The sequence below is a fragment of the Oncorhynchus gorbuscha genome, linkage group LG01 (assembly GCF_021184085.1).
Source record: "Oncorhynchus gorbuscha isolate QuinsamMale2020 ecotype Even-year linkage group LG01, OgorEven_v1.0, whole genome shotgun sequence".
Taxonomy (NCBI): domain Eukaryota; kingdom Metazoa; phylum Chordata; class Actinopteri; order Salmoniformes; family Salmonidae; genus Oncorhynchus; species Oncorhynchus gorbuscha.
Window position 1 is genome coordinate 12,391,006 of NC_060173.1, and position 22,259 is coordinate 12,413,264.

Below are 22,259 nucleotides of genomic sequence, written 5' to 3' on the forward strand. Positions count from 1 at the left end.
TCAGACAATCAACTGTTTCTTCATCCTTTACTACCTGCTGGAGATGGCGCTGAAGGTGGTAGCATTTTTGTCAGGACAGGATATATGTCCTATGGGAGTAACGTGTTTGATGGATCTCTCACAGGTCTTTCACTGGTAGGTGCAGTTCAGTATTATATACTGTATGTCAGGATAATGCAGGATCCATTCTGAAGCATGGGCAATTTAGAGAAGATTCTAGTTGATGTATCTATAGTACCATCTGTCACACAATTCAGTCACTCGTTGACATTACGACACTGTACATTATATTCTATACTGATTGGATATTGTTTTATATCTCTGTTTTACCAAAGGGCCTACAGATATGCATATTTGCTACTTACAGTCTACAATTTTCCTTTTGGTAAGATTTTTCTCCCCACTTTGTGATGTTTCAATATACTAACTCACTTTGGACAACCCTAAATACATCTATCACATATTTTCTCAAAAGGTGGGCTTATCTGGGATTTAAACCCAGGACTACTCACACCCTAAGAGAGAAGCATACCCTTAAACCAACAAGCCTGCTTAGAGAAACCCACCCGATCGTTACACTTCTCCCATCCCCTTCTCCTCATCAGCCTGTGAGTTAACTTCCAGAATCTGTGATGTGGCAGGTTTTGGCTATTCGACTGCCCTCTAGTGGTAACTGACACTTTTGGGTGAGTTTTACATACACCGAGTGCACAAAACATTAGGAACACCTGCTCTTTCCATGACATAGACTGATCAGGTGAATCCAGCTGAAGTATATCATCCCGTATTGATGTCACCTGTTAAATTCAGTTCAATCAGTGTAGATGAAGGGGAGGAGACAGGTTAAAGAAGGATTTTTAAGTCTTGAGGCGTATTCTGTGTGTGCCATTCAGAGGGTGAAAGGACAAGACAAAATATTGAAGTGCCTTTGAATGGGGTATGACAGTAGGTGCCAGGCGCACCGGTCTGAGTGTGTCGAGAACTGCAATGCTGCTGTTTTGTTCACTCTCAACAGTTTCCCGTGTGTGTCAAGAATGGTCCGCCAGCCAAAGGACATCCAACCAACTTGACACAACTGTGACCAACCATGGTAACATGATGGATGGGTACAGCACTCAACTCGACATTAGAAGGTTCCTAGAGAGACCAGCTCTCAGAGAAAACACACAATTGCATTGGAGTCAACATGGGACAGCATCCCTGTGGAACACTTTCGACACCCTGTAAAGTCCATGCCCCTGACGAATTGAGGCTTTCCTGATGGCAAAAGGGAATGCAACTCAATATTAGGAAGGTGTTCCTATTGTTTATTTACTTGTCTAAGTTCCTGCACAAGGTTCAGTTTATCTTCATTCAGCATTATGTCACTGTGGTGGGGAATGTGCCCCTGGCCAATGTTATCTGCATCTGTGTGAATTCACTATGTCACAAGTTCACAATGTCACAATATTTAATGAATTAACTTAGATATTTGTGTTTCTGCTTGATCCTAACAGCTCTTAGTTACGACACTAGCCTGGAATCCTAACTGACAAGCTTTGTTTCACCATAACAATATTGAAAACGAGCTTATGAGTTAAGATTCCAGGCTCCTTATTCAAAGTAATATTATTGATAGAGATGCTTTAGTGAATGTACACTACTATGCTTTGTACACTCTATGAAGGCCTGTTCATCCTGTAAATTGCTTGACAACTTAAAAGGAGGGCTCGTCCGGGATTTGAACCCGGGACCTCTCGCACCCAAAGCGAGAATCATACCCCTAGACCAACGAGCCTCTCCTAGGTTCAACAACCAAGAGTTTAAATTCCACTGCATGCCACGCGCATGAGGAATTCCTCTGAAGTTAATGTTGCATGCTCAGTAAAACTGCTCAGAGACTACCACCTAGTGGTTATTCTAGACTCTACACAAACACAGACTTGTTGATCAAATGGAAACAGATGGACTCATCATGGACATAACGCATTTTGGAAAGGACATTGCAATTGAGGGCTTCCACCATTTTAAAGTAGTCAACTGGGTGGGTTTTAATATGAGTTGGGAGGAATCAGTCAAAGAAAAAGAAGCCAATTGACTAATTTAAAATGGAGATAATATAAGTCCTCTATTTATCTCTGTTATTGATCATCATTAGAGTCCATTGGAAAGACAGAAGATATAGTCCCTGGCCCATTTTGTTCACCTTCTCTGCATTTGATGTCTCTGGTCTAAAAATGAGTATTTCTTCAGAATTTAAGGGGCTGCATTGTATTGTATCCTATTTTATTTTTAGAAAACGTGTAAGGTCAAAGGTCATGTATGGTATATGCATGTATTAAGTCTATTGTATATGCATCTAAGCATCATAAATGTTCCTCTAGATTATCCTGGTGATTGACTGTGAGTAGAATCTCTGAACGAGACAACTACTATTTAGAGGCTCAAAGCATTTGTCAGGACAGGATATATGTCCTATGGGAGTAACGTGTTTGATTGATCTCTCACAGTTCTTTCACTGGTAGGTGCAGTTCAGTATTATATACTGTATGTCAGGATAATGTAGGATCCATTTTGAAGCATGGGCAATTTAGAGAAGATTCCAGTTGATTCTCGGGCCGACTCTTTTCTCTGTGTATATCAATGATGTTGCTCTTGCTGCCGGCGTTTCCCTGATCCACCTCTACGCAGACGACGCCATTCTGTACACTTTCGGCCCGTCATTGGACACTGTGCTATCTAACCTCCAATCGAGCTTCAATGCCATACAACACTCCTTCCGTGGCCTCCAACTGCTCTTAAACGCTAGTAAAACCAAATGCATGCTTTTCAACCGATCGCTGCCTGCACCCGCTTGCCCGACTAGCATCACCACACTGGATGGTTCCGACCTTGAATATGTGGACACCTATAAGTACCTAGGTGTCTGGCTAGACTGCAAACTCTCCTTCCAGACCCATATCAAACATCTCCAATCGAAAATCAAATCAAGAGTCGGCTTTCTATTCTGCAACAAAGCCTCCTTCACTCACGCTGCCATGCTTACCCTAGTAATACTGACTATCCTACCGATCCTCGACTTCAGCGATGTCATCTACAAAGTTGCTTCCAACACTCTTCTCAGCAAACTGGATGCAGTTTATCACAGTGCCATCCGTTTTGTCACTAAAGCACCTTATACTACCCACCACTGCGACTTGTATGCTCTAGTCGGCTGGCCCTCGCTACATATTCGTCGCCAGACCCACTGGCTCCAGGTCATCTACAAGGCCATGCTAGGCAAAGCTCCGCCTTATCTCAGCTCACTGGTCACGATGGCAACACCCACCCTGGAGCACGCGCTCCAGCAGGTGTATCTCATTGATCATCCCTAAAGCCAACACCTCATTCGGCCGCCTTTCGTTCCAGTACTCTGCTGCCTGTGACTGGAACGAATTGCAAAAATCGCTGAAGTCGGAGACTTTTATCTCCCTCACCAACTTCAAACATCAGCTATCTGAGCAGCTAACCGATCGCTGCAGCTGTACATAATCTATTGGTAAATAGCCCACCCATTTTCACCTACCTCATCCCCACAGTTTTTATTTATTTACTTTTCTGCTCTTTTGCACACCAATATCTCTACCTGTACATGATCATCTGATCATTTTCACTCCAGTGTTAATCTGCAATATTGTAGTTATTCGCCTACCTCCTCATGCCTTTTGCACACATTGTATATAGACTCCCCTTTTTTCTCTACTGTGTTATTGACTTGTTAATTGTTTACTCCATGTGTAACTCTGTGTTGTCTGTTCACACTGCTATGCTTTATCTTGGCCAGGTCGCAGTTGCAAATGAGAACCTGTTCTCAACTAGCCTACCTGGTTAAATAAAGGTGAATTTTTATTTATTTTTATAAATAAAATGTATCTATAGTACCATCTGTCACACAATTCACTCGTTGACATTACGACACTGTACATTATATGCCATACTGATTGGATATTGTTTTATATCTCTGTTTCACCAAAGGGCCTGCAGATATGCATATTTTCTACATAGTCTACAATTTTCCTATTGGTTAGATTTTTCTCCCCACTTTGTTTGTGATCTTTCAATATACTAACTCACTTAGGACAACCCTAAATACATCTATCACATATTTTCTCAAAAGGTGGGCTTATCTGGGATTTAAACCCAGGACTACTCACACCCTAAGAGAGAAGCATACCCTTAAACCAACAAGCCTGCTTAGGGAAACCCACCAGATCGTTACACTTCTCCCATCCCCTTCTCCTCATTTGCCTGTGAGTTAACTTCCAGAATCTGTGATGTGGCAGGTATTGGCTATTCGACTGCCCTCTAGAGGTAACTGACACTTTTGGGTGAGTTTTACATACACCGAGTGCACAAAACATTAGGAACACCTGCTCTTTCCATGACATAGACTGATCAGGTGAATCCAGCTGAAGTCTATCATCCCGTATTGATGTCACCTGTTAAATTCAGTTCAATCAGTGTAGATGAAGGGGAGGAGACAGGTTAAAGAAGGATTTTTAAGCCTTGAGACATATTCTGTATGTGTGCCATTCAGAGGGTGAACGGACGAGACAAAATATTGAAGTGCCTTTGAATGGGGTATGACAGTAGGTGCCAGGCGCACCGGTCTGAGTGTGTCAAGAACTGCAATGCTGCTGTTTTGTTCACTCTCAACAGTTTCCCGTGTGTGTCAAGAATGGTCCGCCACCCAAAGGACATCCAACCAACTTGACACAACTGTGACCAACCATGGTAACATGATGGATGGGTACAGCACTCAACTCGACATCAGAAGGTTCCTAGAGAGACCAGCTCTCAGAGAAAACACACAACTGCATTGGAGTAAACATGGGACAGCATCCCTGTGGAACAATTTCGACACCTTTTAGAGTTCATGCCCCTGACGAATTGAGGCTTTCCTGATGGCAAAAGGGATTGCAACTCAATATTAGGAAGGTGTTCCTATTGTTTAGTACACTCAGTGTACATCACATTGTCAGATTTGCAAATGTCTGTGGTTGACATCTTTCTTAAGTGCTGTAAGTTATCATTTACGTTATGAGGACTGAGGCCTATCCAGGACTTTAGTGTTACAGCTACAAATAAAACCATATGGACGTTTCTCCGTGGCTGACAGATAAGAGTATTTATCTAATTAGGCTTGTCAGTTATACGACCAGTCGTTCAGCAAGTTCTCATAATACAAGCATAGACGACATTGGTATCCTGTGAGCCTGCTCGTTGTTATAGAAACCAACACATGACTGAATGTCACTGTTTCTGCTGAATATGCACAGTCATCTCCACTTCCCCAAGCAGACAATCATTATCTTGGACAGTACAACGAGCCGGTTGTGTTCAGAAAAGAAGGGCTCGTCCGGGATTTGAACCCGGGACCTCTCGCACCCAAAGCGAGAATCATACCCCTAGACCAACGAGCCTTATTTAAAGAAAGGTAAACACAGACTATAAGTTCTGCTCCCCATCTGCCCTGTCACTGATGTCAAGCGTGTGTGAAATCTGAGGCGTGTCCTTAGTGAAACTTTGTTACTTTACTCACCTCTACCGGTGATGATGTATACTGCATCATCACTATAGTAAAGTTCTGACCTGAAGAACATTTTACATTTGTCAGTTATACGAGGCCATATATCATATTATGTATTGTATATATTTCCTCCGATGTATAACCCGATATATTGTCCAAGGCATATTTAACACAAAAGAGCTGAAATATCCAGTAGAACTATAACCATATCATAACATATTCCAGAACACTTTACTTGACCCCTTTGTCATAGGTCATAAGGGCTGTCCCGACCATTTTATGTGCTGCTTATTGTAGTCTTCAGCGAATGAGTAACAAATAATTGCCCAAATTTGTTTGGATTTTTTAAAATGTATTTTATTTAACCTTTATTTAACTAGGCAAGTCCGTTAAGAATACATTTTTATTTACAGTGATGGCTTACCAAAAGGCAAAAGGCCTCCTGCGGGGACGGGGGACTGGGATTTAAAAAATAAATACAATATAAACATAGGATGACACACACATCACAACAAGAGTGACACAACACCACATGTAAAGCACTATCATAACAACAAAAGGCACAGGAACCCTACATTTAAGTGAGATGTGTGTAGATTATGAAAATGAACTCGCTGAGAAGATTTAAGGATGGAGCAAAATGTAAGCGTTCCTTTCCTTTATTTTCTTATTCTCCTGTTATTAACTTGTTGAGCAACATTGTGCTGATGATGGAGAGTTTCCCCCTGCTACCGAGGGGGCTTCATTCTGGAACAGACAATTACAGGGCTCCAAAAGAAACACCTTTCTATTGGGGGACACAGGGACATGGTAAGTTCTTCAAAAATCTCTCTCTCTCTCTCTCTCTCTCTCTCTCTCTCTCTCTCTCTCTCTCTCTCTCTCTCTCTCTCTCTCTCTCTCTCTCTCTCTCTCTCTCTCTCTCTCTCTCTCTCTCTCTCTCACACACACACATACACAGAGTAAGATCATTCAATTAAGCCCATGTTCTCTACATGTTTCCCTTCACACAGATGAGGAGCTGTACATTCAACAGGTTGTGGTCCTCAAAGAAGATGCTTTACATGTAGGAATAACTTTTTATTTTCCACCGTGAGCTGCTTTTGAAGTACAGTTTCTGTACATTACTTTGTTTATCAACACTTTTATAGTACATTTGTTTACATTCCTTATGGGCACCGGACATGGAGCTGAGTTGACCCTTGTGCCTGGTCTGGGCCGGCGCAGAAGATATCTCCTCCCATGGAGCGGGACCGAACGCTGTGTCTGGACTGAGTTTTTCCTAGCCACCGTGCTTCTACACCTGCATTGCTTGCTGTTTGGGGTTTAGGCCGAGTTTCTGTACAGCACTTTGTGACATCTGCTGATGTAAGAAGGGCTTTATAAATAAATGTTATTGATTGAAAACCCTTTATTTAGCAGATGTCAATCCAGACATCCATCCTGAGGAGACATTTGGGCGTCAGGGCAGCTTTTGAGCTGCTGCATCTGTCAGAGCCAGGAACCTTCCTTCTCTGAGGATGTTACCGTGTAAGACAGGACCCCTTTGTGGTGTTTATTTTATGAATATACAACAGGTTATTACAGAGATGCCATCATGAAGGTGAGATGGTTCCCTCCTTACCTGAAACAACATACTGTAATACATAGTGTTAAACAACGTTATGTTTTATGAAGTTATATATGTACAAGGCCACACCTCTGAATTGTGAACACTTTTGGTACGTCAAAAGATTCTAAAAGTGTCATTTCCTCAGAAAGCGTCTCAGTCATCCAGTGGCTTCATCCCCAGGGAGGCCTTCCAGAGACTGTTTGATGAGCTGGACAAGGATCAAACAGGTATTTATATTTTATCTCTACGACAATGTTCATTTCTTCAAAACTATGCAGTTGGCAGACTGTCAGTCTAACTCCAAGCAGACTTTCATCATTTGCCTTTGTGCTTGCATTTGCAACGGAAGCAACAATTTGGACAGAAGCAAATCTGAAAACTTATTGTGAAAGGAGATTGAACAGCAAATTGAAGTCATTGTTTCCCTCTGTAGCATCCTCCATTGCCTGAGTACTCGTCTAAGTTCCTGCGCAAGGTTCAGTTTATCTTCATTCAGCATTATGTCACTGTGGTGGGGAATGTGCCCCAATGTTATCTGCATCTGTGTGAATTCACTATGTCACAAGTTCACAATGTCACAATATTTAATGAATTAACATAGATGTTTGTGTTTCTGCTTGATCCTAACAGCTCTTAGTTACGACACTAACCTGGAATCCTAACTGACAAGCTTTGTTTCACCATTACAATATTGAAACCGAGCTAATGAGTGAAGATTCCAGGCTACTTATTCAAAGTGATATTGTTGATAGAGATGCTTTAGTGAATGTACACTTCTATGCTTTGTACACTCTATGTTGGCCTGTTCATCCTGTAAATTGCTTGACAACTTAAAAGGAGAGCTCGTCCGGGATTTGAACCCGGGACCTCTCGCACCCTAAGCGAGAATCATACCCCTAGACCAACGAGCCTGTAACACAGTTAACAACCAAGAGTTTAAATTCCACTGCATGCCACGTGCATAAGGAATTCCTCTCAAGTTGATGCTGTTGCATGCTCAGTAAAACTCCTCAGAGACGGCCACTTAGTGGCTATTCTAGACTCTGCACAAACACAGACATGTTGATCAAATGGAAACAGAGGACTCAGCATGGATTTAAAGCATTTTAGAATGGACATTGCAATTGAGGGCATCCACTATTTTTAAAGTAGTCAACTGGGTGGGTTTTCCTATGAGTTGGGAGCAATCAGCCAATGAAGAAGAAGACAATTGGCTACTTTCAAATGGAGATAGTATAAGTCCTCTATTTATCTCTGTTATTGATCATCATTAGAGTCCATTGGAAAGACAGAAGATATAGGCCCTGGCCCATTTTGTTCACCTTCTCTGCATTTGATGTCTCTGGTCTAAAAATGAATGTGCATGAGGGTGCATTGTATCCCATTTCAGTTTTTAGAAAATGTGTCAGGTCAAAGGTCATGTATGGTATATGCATGTATTATGTCTACTGTATATGCATGTATTATGTCTACTGTATATGCATGTATTATGTCTCCTGTATATGCATGTATTATGTCTACTGTATATGCATGTATTATGTCTACTGTATATGCATGTATTATGTCTACTGTATATGCATGTATTAAGTCGTCTGTATATGCATGTATTATGTCTACTGTATATGCATGTATTATGTCTACTGTATATGCATGTATTATGTCTACTGTATATGCATGTATTAAGTCGTCTGTATATGCATCTAAGCGTCATCAATGTTCCTCTAGATTCTGTTATGCAGGTGACTGAGGACCCAAAAGCGACTTAACAGAAACAGAGTTTATTCCAGTCTTAACAGAAAACGACTAATCCTGAATTCTTTCACAGGTAATGTCCAAAACGGAATAACAGAAATCCTCTAGTCTGTAGAGGGGAACAACAGGAGAAGCGGCCACAGACTGCAGGTCGTCGGGTTGGCGCAGGCCGTAGCTGATAGAGACACCTGCTCACACGCAGCATCTGAAGAAGGCAAAAACACGACAGGACGGAACAAGAACACAGTACAGCAAACAAGGATCCGACAAGGACAGAAGCGGAAACAGAGGGAGAAATAGGGACTCTAATCAGAGGGCAAAATAGGGGACAGGTGTGAAAGAGTAAACGAGGTAGTTAGGAGAATGAGGAACAGCTGGGAGCAGGAACGATAGATCAAGAGAGAGAGAGAGAGATAGAGAGAGGGAAAGAACCTAATAATACCAGCAGGGGGAAACGAATAGAAGAGAAAGCACAGGGACAAGACATGACAATCTATGACAAAACATGACAGATTCTCCTGGTGATTGACTGTGAGAAGAATCTCTCTGAACCAGACAACTACTATTTAGAGGCTCAACATTTAAGGCCATTTGGAGTAAAATGTACTACAAGTAGTAGTTACAAGTAGACATTAGTTACTGTGCCTGCAATGCACTGCCGACATGAATGACTCATGTATAGCAGGTATGGGTCTTGCACAGTCTATGTCAATAGCTCCATGCAATTCACAGACTTTATATGTATCTCTGTCACAGGAGGTTGGTGGAACCTTTATTGGGGAGGACCGGCCCGTGGTAATGACTGGAGGGAATCTATATTACCGTCTGTCACACAGTTCAAAGTCACTCGTTGACATTACGACACTGTACATTATATTCCATACTGACTGGATATTGTTTTATATCTCTGTTTTACCAAAGGGCCTGCAGATATGCATATTTGCTACTTACAGTCTACAATTTTCCTATTGGTTAGATTTTTCTCCCCACTTTGTGATCTTTAAATATACTAACTCACTAAGGACAACCCTAAATACATCTATCACATATTTTCTCAAAAGGTGGGCTCATCTGGAATTTAAACCCAGGACTACTCACACCCTAAGAGAGAAGCATACCCTTAAACCAACAAGCCTGTTTAGAGAAACCCACCCGATCGTTATACTTCTCCCATCCCCTTCTCCTCATCAGCCTGTGAGTAAACTTCCAGAATCTGTGATGTGGCAGGTTTTGGCTATTAGACTGCCCTCTAGAGGTAACTGACACTTTTGGGTGAGTTTTACATACACCGAGTGCTCAAAACATTAGGAACACCTGCTCTTTCCATGACATAGACTGATCAGGTGAATCCAGCTGAAGTCTATCATCCCGTATTGATGTCACCTGTTAAATTCAGTTCAATCAGTGCAGATGAAGGGGAGGAGACAGGTTAAAGAAGGATTTTTAAGACTTGAGACGTATTCTGTATGTGTGCCATTCAGAGGGTGAACGGACGAGACAAAATATTGAAGTGCCTTTGAATGGGGTATGACAGTAGGTGCCAGGCGCACCGGTCTGAGTGTGTCAAGAACTGCAATGCTGCTGTTTTGTTCACTCTCAACAGTTTCCCGTGTGTGTCAAGAATGGTCCGCCACCCAAAGGACATCCAACCAACTTGACACAACTGTGACCAACCATGGTAACATGATGGATGGGTACAGCACTCAACTCGACATCAGAAGGTTCCTAGAGAGACCAGCTCTCAGAGAAAACACACAACTGCATTGGAGTAAACATGGGACAGCATCCCTGTGGAACAATTTCGACACACTTTAGAGTTCATGCCCCTGACGAATTGAGGCTTTCCTGATGGCAAAAGGGATTGCAACTCAATATTAGGAAGGTGTTCCTATTGTTTAGTACACTCAGTGTACATTACATTGTCAGATTTGCAAATGTCTGTGGTTGACATCTTTCTTAAGTGCTGTAAGTTATCATTTACATTATGAGGACTGAGGCCTATCCAGGACTTTAGTGTTACAGCTACAAATAAAACCATATGGACGTTTCTCCGTGGCTGACAGATAAGAGTATTTATCTAATTAGGCTTGTCAGTTATACGACCAGTCGTTCAGCAAGTTCTCATAATACAAGCATAGATGACATTGGTATCCTGTGAGCCTGCTCGTTGTTATAGAAACCTACACATGACTGAATGTCACTGTTTCTGCTGAATATGCACAGTCATCTCCACTTCCCCAAGCAGACAATCATTATCTTGGACAGTACAACGAGCCGGTAGTGTTCAGAAAAGTAGGGCTCGTCCGGGATTTGAACCCGGGACCTCTCGCACCCAAAGCGAGAATCATACCCCTAGACCAACGAGCCTTATTTAAACAAAGGTAAACACAGACTATAAGTTCTTCTCCCCATCTGCCCTGTCACTGATGTCAAGCGTGTGTGAAATCTGAGGCGTGTCCTTAGTGAAACTTTGTTACTTTACTCACCTCTACTGGTGATGATGTATACTGCATCATCACTATAGTAAAGTTCTGACCTGTAGAAAACATTACATTTGTCAGTTATACGAGGCCATATATCATATTATGTATTGTATATATTTCCTCCGATGTATAACTCAATAATCTATTGTCCAAGGCATATTTAACACAAAAGAGCTGAAATATCCAGTAGAACTATAACCATACCATAACATATTCCGGAACACTTTACTTGACCCCTTTGTCATAGGTCATAAGGGCTGTCGCGACCATTTTATGTGCTGCTTATTGTAGTCTTCAGCGAATGAGTAACAAATAATTGCCCAAATTTGTTTGGATTTTTTAAAATGTATTTTATTTAACCTTTATTTAACTAGGCAAGTCCGTTAAGAATACATCTTTATTTACAGTGATGGCTTACCAAAAGGCAAAAGGCCTCCTGCGGGGACGGGGGACTGGGATTTAAAAAATAAATACAAATATAAACATAGGATGACACACACATCACAACAAGAGTGACACAACACCACATGTAAAGCACTATCATAACAACAAAAGGCACAGGAACCCTACATTTAAGTGAGATGTGTGTAGATTATGAAAATGAACTCGCTGAGAAGATTTAAGGATGGAGCAAAATGTAAGCGTTCCTTTCCTTTATTTTCTTAGTCTCCTGTTATTAACTTGTTGAGCAACATTGTGCTGATGATGGAGAGTTTCCCCCTGCTACCGAGGGGGCTTCATTCTGGAACAGACAATTACAGGGCTCCAAAAGAAACACCTTTCTATTGGGGGACACAGGGACATGGTAAGTTCTTCAAAATCGCTCGCTCTCGCTCTCTCTCTCTCTCTCTCTCTCTCACACACATACACAGAGTAAGATCATTCAATTAAGCCCATGTTCTCTACATGTTTCCCTTCACACAGATGAGGAGCTGTACATTCAACAGGTTGTGGTCCTCAAAGAAGATGCTTTACATGTAGGAATAACTTGTTATTTTCCACCGTGAGCTGCTTTTGAAATACAGTTTCTGTACATTACTTTGTTTATCAACACTTTTATAGTACATTTGTTTACATTCCTTATGGGCACTGGACATGGAGCTGAGTTGACCGTTGTGCCTGGTCTGGGCCGGCGCAGAAGATATCTCCTCCCATGGAGCGGGACCGAACGCTGTGTCTGGACTGAGTTTTTCCTAGCCACCGTGCTTCTACACCTGCATTGCTTGCTGTTTGGGGTTTTAGGCCGAGTTTCTGTACAGCACTTCGTGACATCTGCTGATGTAAGAAGGGCTTTATAAATAAATGTTATTGATTGAAAACCCTTTATTTAGCAGATGTCAATCCAGACATCCTTCCTGAGGAGACATTTGGGTGTCAGGGCAGCTTTTGAGCTGCTGCACTGTCAGAGCCAGGAACATTCCTTCTCTGAGGATGTTACCGTGTAAGACAGGACCCCTTTGTGGTTTTTATTTTATGAATATACAACAGGTTATTACAGAGATGCCATCATGAAGGTGAGATGGTTCCCTCCTTACCTGAAACAACATACTGTAATACATAGCGTTAAACAACGTTATGTTTTATGAAGTTATATATGTACATGGCCACACCTCTGAATTGTGAACACTTTTGGTACGTCAAAAGATTCTAAGAGAAAGCGTCTCAGTCATCCAGTGGCTTCATCCCCAGGAGGCCTTCCAGAGACTGTTTGATGAGCTGGACAAGGATCAAACAGGTATTTATATTTTATCTCTACGACAATGTTCATTTCTTCAAAACTATGCAGTTGGCAGACTGTCAGTCTAACTCCAAGCAGACTTTCATCATTTGCCTTTGTGCTTGCATTTGCAACGGAAGCAACAATTTGGACAGAAGCAAATCTGAAAACTTATTGTGAAAGGAGATTGAACAGCAAATTGAAGTCATTGTTTCCCTCTGTAGCATCCTCCATTGCCTGAGTACTCGTCTAAGTTCCTGCGCAAGGTTCAGTTTATCTTCATTCAGCATTATGTCACTGTGGTGGGGAATGTGCCCCAATGTTATCTGCATCTGTGTGAATTCACTATGTCACAAGTTCACAATGTCACAATATTTAATGAATTAACATAGATGTTTGTGTTTCTGCTTGATCCTAACAGCTCTTAGTTACGACACTAACCTGGAATCCTAACTGACAAGCTTTGTTTCACCATTACAATATTGAAACCGAGCTAATGAGTGAAGATTCCAGGCTACTTATTCACAGTGATATTGTTGATAGAGATGCTTTAGTGAATGTACACTTCTATGCTTTGTACACTCTATGTTGGCCTGTTCATCCTGTAAATTGCTTGACAACTTAAAAGGAGGGCTCGTCCGGGATTTGAACCCGGGACCTCTCGCACCCTAAGCGAGAATCATACCCCTAGACCAACGAGCCTGTAACACAGTTAACAACCAAGAGTTTAAATTCCACTGCATGCCACGTGCATAAGGAATTCCTCTCAAGTTGATGCTGTTGCATGCTCAGTAAAACTCCTCAGAGACGGCCACTTAGTGGCTATTCTAGACTCTGCACAAACACAGACATGTTGATCAAATGGAAACAGAGGACTCAGCATGGATTTAAAGCATTTTAGAATGGACATTGCAATTGAGGGCATCCACTATTTTTAAAGTAGTCAACTGGGTGGGTTTTCCTATGAGTTGGGAGCAATCAGCCAATGAAGAAGAAGACAATTGGCTACTTTCAAATGGAGATAGTATAAGTCCTCTATTTATCTCTGTTATTGATCATCATTAGAGTCCATTGGAAAGACAGAAGATATAGGCCCTGGCCCATTTTGTTCACCTTCTCTGCATTTGATGTCTCTGGTCTAAAAATGAATGTGCATGAGGGTGCATTGTATCCCATTTCAGTTTTTAGAAAATGTGTCAGGTCAAAGGTCATGTATGGTATATGCATGTATTATGTCTACTGTATATGCATGTATTATGTCTACTGTATATGCATGTATTATGTCTCCTGTATATGCATGTATTATGTCTACTGTATATGCATGTATTATGTCTACTGTATATGCATGTATTATGTCTACTGTATATGCATGTATTAAGTCGTCTGTATATGCATGTATTATGTCTACTGAATTCTTTCACAGGTAATGTCCAAAACGGAATAACAGAAATCCTCTAGTCTGTAGAGGGGAACAACAGGAGAAGCGGCCACAGACTGCAGGTCGCCGGGTTGGCGCAGGCCGTAGCTGATAGAGACACCTGCTCACACGCAGCATCTGAAGAAGGCAAAAACACGACAGGACGGAACAAGAACACAGTACAGCAAACAAGGATCCGACAAGGACAGAAGCGGAAACAGAGGGAGAAATAGGGACTCTAATCAGAGGGCAAAATAGGGGACAGGTGTGAAAGAGTAAACGAGGTAGTTAGGAGAATGAGGAACAGCTGGGAGCAGGAACGATAGAGAGAGAGAGAGAGAGAGAGAGAGAGAGATAGAGAGAGGGAAAGAACCTAATAATACCAGCAGGGGGAAACGAATAGAAGAGAAAGCACAGGGACAAGACATGACAATCTATGACAAAACATGACAGATTCTCCTGGTGATTGACTGTGAGAAGAATCTCTCTGAACCAGACAACTACTATTTAGAGGCTCAACATTTAAGGCCATTTGAACGTAAAATGTACTACAAGTAGTAGTTACAAGTAGACATTAGTTACTGTGCCTGCAATGCACTGCCGACATGAATGACTCATGTATAGCAGGTATGGGTCTTGCACAGTCTATGTCAATAGCTCCATGCAATTCACAGACTTTATATGTATCTCTGTCACAGGAGGTTGGTGGAACCTTTATTGGGGAGGACCGGCCCGTGGTAATGACTGGAGGGGAATCTATATTACCGTCTGTCACACAGTTCAAAGTCACTCGTTGACATTACGACACTGTACATTATATTCCATACTGACTGGATATTGTTTTATATCTCTGTTTTACCAAAGGGCCTGCAGATATGCATATTTGCTACTTACAGTCTACAATTTTCCTATTGGTTAGATTTTTCTCCCCACTTTGTGATCTTTAAATATACTAACTCACTAAGGACAACCCTAAATACATCTATCACATATTTTCTCAAAAGGTGGGCTCATCTGGAATTTAAACCCAGGACTACTCACACCCTAAGAGAGAAGCATACCCTTAAACCAACAAGCCTGTTTAGAGAAACCCACCCGATCGTTATACTTCTCCCATCCCCTTCTCCTCATCAGCCTGTGAGTAAACTTCCAGAATCTGTGATGTGGCAGGTTTTGGCTATTAGACTGCCCTCTAGAGGTAACTGACACTTTTGGGTGAGTTTTACATACACCGAGTGCTCAAAACATTAGGAACACCTGCTCTTTCCATGACATAGACTGATCAGGTGAATCCAGCTGAAGTCTATCATCCCGTATTGATGTCACCTGTTAAATTCAGTTCAATCAGTGCAGATGAAGGGGAGGAGACAGGTTAAAGAAGGATTTTAAGACTTGAGACGTATTCTGTATGTGTGCCATTCAGAGGGTGAACGGACGAGACAAAATATTGAAGTGCCTTTGAATGGGGTATGACAGTAGGTGCCAGGCGCACCGGTCTGAGTGTGTCAAGAACTGCAATGCTGCTGTTTTGTTCACTCTCAACAGTTTCCCGTGTGTGTCAAGAATGGTCCGCCACCCAAAGGACATCCAACCAACTTGACACAACTGTGACCAACCATGGTAACATGATGGATGGGTACAGCACTCAACTCGACATCAGAAGGTTCCTAGAGAGACCAGCTCTCAGAGAAAACACACAACTGCATTGGAGTAAACATGGGACAGCATCCCTGTGGAACAATTTCGACACACTTTAGAGTTCATGCCCCTGACGAATTGAGGCTTTCCTGATGGCAAAAGGGATTGCAACTCAATATTAGGAAGGTGTTCCTATTGTTTAGTACACTCAGTGTACATTACATTGTCAGATTTGCAAATGTCTGTGGTTGACATCTTTCTTAAGTGCTGTAAGTTATCATTTACATTATGAGGACTGAGGCCTATCCAGGACTTTAGTGTTACAGCTACAAATAAAACCATATGGACGTTTCTCCGTGGCTGACAGATAAGAGTATTTATCTAATTAGGCTTGTCAGTTATACGACCAGTCGTTCAGCAAGTTCTCATAATACAAGCATAGATGACATTGGTATCCTGTGAGCCTGCTCGTTGTTATAGAAACCTACACATGACTGAATGTCACTGTTTCTGCTGAATATGCACAGTCATCTCCACTTCCCCAAGCAGACAATCATTATCTTGGACAGTACAACGAGCCGGTAGTGTTCAGAAAAGTAGGGCTCGTCCGGGATTTGAACCCGGGACCTCTCGCACCCAAAGCGAGAATCATACCCCTAGACCAACGAGCCTTATTTAAAGAAAGGTAAACACAGACTATAAGTTCTTCTCCCCATCTGCCCTGTCACTGATGTCAAGCGTGTGTGAAATCTGAGGCGTGTCCTTAGTGAAACTTTGTTACTTTACTCACCTCTACTGGTGATGATGTATACTGCATCATCACTATAGTAAAGTTCTGACCTGTAGAAAACATTACATTTGTCAGTTATACGAGGCCATATATCATATTATGTATTGTATATATTTCCTCCGATGTATAACTCAATAATCTATTGTCCAAGGCATATTTAACACAAAAGAGCTGAAATATCCAGTAGAACTATAACCATACCATAACATATTCCGGAACACTTTACTTGACCCCTTTGTCATAGGTCATAAGGGCTGTCGCGACCATTTTATGTGCTGCTTATTGTAGTCTTCAGCGAATGAGTAACAAATAATTGCCCAAATTTGTTTGGATTTTTTAAAATGTATTTTATTTAACCTTTATTTAACTAGGCAAGTCCGTTAAGAATACATCTTTATTTACAGTGATGGCTTACCAAAAGGCAAAAGGCCTCCTGCGGGGACGGGGACTGGGATTTAAAAATAAATACAAATATAAACATAGGATGACACACACATCACAACAAGAGTGACACAACACCACATGTAAAGCACTATCATAACAACAAAAGGCACAGGAACCCTACATTTAAGTGAGATGTGTGTAGATTATGAAAATGAACTCGCTGAGAAGATTTAAGGATGGAGCAAAATGTAAGCGTTCCTTTCCTTTATTTTCTTAGTCTCCTGTTATTAACTTGTTGAGCAACATTGTGCTGATGATGGAGAGTTTCCCCCTGCTACCGAGGGGGCTTCATTCTGGAACAGACAATTACAGGGCTCCAAAAGAAACACCTTTCTATTGGGGGACACAGGGACATGGTAAGTTCTTCAAAATCGCTCGCTCTCGCTCTCTCTCTCTCTCTCACACACATACACAGAGTAAGATCATTCAATTAAGCCCATGTTCTCTACATGTTTCCCTTCACACAGATGAGGAGCTGTACATTCAACAGGTTGTGGTCCTCAAAGAAGATGCTTTACATGTAGGAATAACTTGTTATTTTCCACCGTGAGCTGCTTTTGAAATACAGTTTCTGTACATTACTTTGTTTATCAACACTTTTATAGTACATTTGTTTACATTCCTTATGGGCACCGGACATGGAGCTGAGTTGACCGTTGTGCCTGGTCTGGGCCGGCGCAGAAGATATCTCCTCCCATGGAGCGGGACCGAACGCTGTGTCTGGACTGAGTTTTTCCTAGCCACCGTGCTTCTACACCTGCATTGCTTGCTGTTTGGGGTTTTAGGCCGAGTTTCTGTACAGCACTTCGTGACATCTGCTGATGTAAGAAGGGCTTTATAAATAAATGTTATTGATTGAAAACCCTTTATTTAGCAGATGTCAATCCAGACATCCTTCCTGAGGAGACATTTGGGTGTCAGGGCAGCTTTTGAGCTGCTGCACTGTCAGAGCCAGGAACATTCCTTCTCTGAGGATGTTACCGTGTAAGACAGGACCCCTTTGTGGTTTTTATTTTATGAATATACAACAGGTTATTACAGAGATGCCATCATGAAGGTGAGATGGTTCCCTCCTTACCTGAAACAACATACTGTAATACATAGCGTTAAACAACGTTATGTTTTATGAAGTTATATATGTACATGGCCACACCTCTGAATTGTGAACACTTTTGGTACGTCAAAAGATTCTAAGAGAAAGCGTCTCAGTCATCCAGTGGCTTCATCCCCAGGGAGGCCTTCCAGAGACTGTTTGATGAGCTGGACAAGGATCAAACAGGTATTTATATTTTATCTCTACGACAATGTTCATTTCTTCAAAACTATGCAGTTGGCAGACTGTCAGTCTAACTCCAAGCAGACTTTCATCATTTGCCTTTGTGCTTGCATTTGCAACGGAAGCAACAATTTGGACAGAAGCAAATCTGAAAACTTATTGTGAAAGGAGATTGAACAGCAAATTGAAGTCATTGTTTCCCTCTGTAGCATCCTCCATTGCCTGAGTACTCGTCTAAGTTCCTGCGCAAGGTTCAGTTTATCTTCATTCAGCATTATGTCACTGTGGTGGGGAATGTGCCCCAATGTTATCTGCATCTGTGTGAATTCACTATGTCACAAGTTCACAATGTCACAATATTTAATGAATTAACATAGATGTTTGTGTTTCTGCTTGATCCTAACAGCTCTTAGTTACGACACTAACCTGGAATCCTAACTGACAAGCTTTGTTTCACCATTACAATATTGAAACCGAGCTAATGAGTGAAGATTCCAGGCTACTTATTCACAGTGATATTGTTGATAGAGATGCTTTAGTGAATGTACACTTCTATGCTTTGTACACTCTATGTTGGCCTGTTCATCCTGTAAATTGCTTGACAACTTAAAAGGAGGGCTCGTCCGGGATTTGAACCCGGGACCTCTCGCACCCTAAGCGAGAATCATACCCCTAGACCAACGAGCCTGTAACACAGTTAACAACCAAGAGTTTAAATTCCACTGCATGCCACGTGCATAAGGAATTCCTCTCAAGTTGATGCTGTTGCATGCTCAGTAAAACTCCTCAGAGACGGCCACTTAGTGGCTATTCTAGACTCTGCACAAACACAGACATGTTGATCAAATGGAAACAGAGGACTCAGCATGGATTTAAAGCATTTTAGAATGGACATTGCAATTGAGGGCATCCACTATTTTTAAAGTAGTCAACTGGGTGGGTTTTCCTATGAGTTGGGAGCAATCAGCCAATGAAGAAGAAGACAATTGGCTACTTTCAAATGGAGATAGTATAAGTCCTCTATTTATCTCTGTTATTGATCATCATTAGAGTCCATTGGAAAGACAGAAGATATAGGCCCTGGCCCATTTTGTTCACCTTCTCTGCATTTGATGTCTCTGGTCTAAAAATGAATGTGCATGAGGGTGCATTGTATCCCATTTCAGTTTTTAGAAAATGTGTCAGGTCAAAGGTCATGTATGGTATATGCATGTATTATGTCTACTGTATATGCATGTATTATGTCTACTGTATATGCATGTATTATGTCTCCTGTATATGCATGTATTATGTCTACTGTATATGCATGTATTATGTCTACTGTATATGCATGTATTATGTCTACTGTATATGCATGTATTAAGTCGTCTGTATATGCATGTATTATGTCTACTGTATATGCATGTATTATGTCTACTGTATATGCATGTATTATGTCTACTGTATATGCATGTATTAAGTCGTCTGTATATGCATCTAAGCGTCATCAATGTTCCTCTAGATTCTGTTATGCAGGTGACTGAGGACCCAAAAGCGACTTAACAGAAACAGAGTTTATTCCAGTCTTAACAGAAAACGACTAATCCTGAATTCTTTCACAGGTAATGTCCAAAACGGAATAACAGAAATCCTCTAGTCTGTAGAGGGGAACAACAGGAGAAGCGGCCACAGACTGCAGGTCGCTTCGGGTTGGCGCAGGCCGTAGCTGATAGAGACACCTGCTCACACGCAGCATCTGAAGAAGGCAAAAACACGACAGGACGGAACAAGAACACAGTACAGCAAACAAGGATCCGACAAGGACAGAAGCGGAAACAGAGGGAGAAATAGGGACTCTAATCAGAGGGCAAAATAGGGGACAGGTGTGAAAGAGTAAACGAGGTAGTTAGGAGAATGAGGAACAGCTGGGAGCAGGAACGAGAGAGAGAGAGAGAGAGAGAGAGAGAGATAGAGAGAGGGAAAGAACCTAATAATACCAGCAGGGGGAAACGAATAGAAGAGAAAGCACAGGGACAAGACATGACAATCTATGACAAAACATGACAGATTCTCCTGGTGATTGACTGTGAGAAGAATCTCTCTGAACCAGACAACTACTATTTAGAGGCTCAACATTTAAGGCCATTTGAACGTAAAATGTACTACAAGTAGTAGTTACAAGTAGACATTAGTTACTGTGCCTGCAATGCACTGCCGACATGAATGACTCATGTATAGCAGGTATGGGTCTTGCACAGTCTATGTCAATAGCTCCATGCAATTCACAGACTTTATATGTATCTCTGTCACAGGAGGTTGGTGGAACCTTTATTGGGGAGGACCGGCCCGTGGTAATGACTGGAGGGGAATCTATATTACCGTCTGTCACACAGTTCAAAGTCACTCGTTGACATTACGACACTGTACATTATATTCCATACTGACTGGATATTGTTTTATATCTCTGTTTTACCAAAGGGCCTGCAGATATGCATATTTGCTACTTACTGTCTACCATTTTCCTTTTGGTAAGATTTTTCTCCCCACTTTGTGATCTTTAAATATACTAACTCACTTAGGACAACCCTAAATACATCTATCACATATTTTCTCAAATGGTGGGCTCATCTGGAATTTAAACCCAGGACTACTCACACCCTAAGAGAGAAGCATACCCTTAAACCAACAAGCCTGTTTAGGGAAACCCACCCGATCGTTATACTTCTCCCATCCCCTTCTCCTCATCAGCCTGTGAGTAAACTTCCAGAATCTGTGATGTGGCAGGTTTTGGCTATTAGACTGCCCTCTAGAGGTAACTGACACTTTTGGGTGAGTTTTACATACACCGAGTGCTCAAAACATTAGGAACACCTGCTCTTTCCATGACATAGACTGATCAGGTGAATCCAGCTGAAGTATATCATCCCGTATTGACATCACCTGTTAAATTCAGTTCAATCAGTGTAGATGAAGGGAACACTATTCTTCAACTTCCGGCGCCGACAGAGATGGCCGCCTCGCTTCGCGTTCCTAGGAAACTATGCAGTTTTTTGTTTTTTTACGTGTGATTTCTTACATTAGTACCTCAGGTCATCTTAGGTTTCATTACATACAGTCAAGAAGAACTACTGAATATAAGATCAGCGTCAACTCACCATCAGTACGAGCAAGAATATATTTTCCCGCGACGCAGATCCTGTGTTCTGCCTTACAAACAGGACAACGGAATGGATCACATACAGCGACCCAAGAAAACGACTCCGAAAAAGAGGGAAACGAGGCGGTCTTCTGGTCAGACTCCGAAAAAGGGCACATCGCGCACCACTACCTAGCATTCTTCTTGCCAATGTCCAGTTTCTTGACAACAAGGTTGACGAAATCCGAGCAAGGGTGGCATTCCAGAGGAACATCAGAGACTGCAACGTCCTATGCTTCACCGAAACATGGCTCACTGGGAAGACGCTATCCGATGCAGTGCAGCCAACAGGTTTCTCCACGCAACGCGCCGACAGAAACAAACATCTTTCTGGTAAGAAGAGTGGCGGGGGCGTATGCGTCATGACTAACGAGACATGGTGTGATGAAGGAAACATACAGGAACTCAAA

At 41.9% G+C, this 22,259-nt stretch overlaps 7 non-coding genes across 7 annotated transcripts; all 7 read right to left on the reverse strand.

The window, feature by feature from the left end:
- Positions 1-1,705: 1,705 nt before the first annotated feature.
- On the reverse strand, positions 1,706-1,777 carry trnap-ugg. The gene has a single exon. It is a non-coding gene; the product is annotated as a tRNA-Pro (tRNA).
- Positions 1,778-5,369: 3,592 nt separating this feature from the next.
- Positions 5,370-5,441, reverse strand: trnap-ugg. The gene has a single exon. It is a non-coding gene; the product is annotated as a tRNA-Pro (tRNA).
- A 2,555-nt stretch (positions 5,442-7,996) lies between these two features.
- Positions 7,997-8,068, reverse strand: trnap-agg. The gene has a single exon. It is a non-coding gene; the product is annotated as a tRNA-Pro (tRNA).
- Positions 8,069-11,204: 3,136 nt separating this feature from the next.
- trnap-ugg lies at positions 11,205-11,276 on the reverse strand. The gene has a single exon. It is a non-coding gene; the product is annotated as a tRNA-Pro (tRNA).
- Positions 11,277-13,739: 2,463 nt separating this feature from the next.
- trnap-agg lies at positions 13,740-13,811 on the reverse strand. The gene has a single exon. It is a non-coding gene; the product is annotated as a tRNA-Pro (tRNA).
- A 2,952-nt stretch (positions 13,812-16,763) lies between these two features.
- On the reverse strand, positions 16,764-16,835 carry trnap-ugg. The gene has a single exon. It is a non-coding gene; the product is annotated as a tRNA-Pro (tRNA).
- Positions 16,836-19,289: 2,454 nt separating this feature from the next.
- Positions 19,290-19,361, reverse strand: trnap-agg. Its single transcript has one exon. It is a non-coding gene; the product is annotated as a tRNA-Pro (tRNA).
- Positions 19,362-22,259: the final 2,898 nt, after the last annotated feature.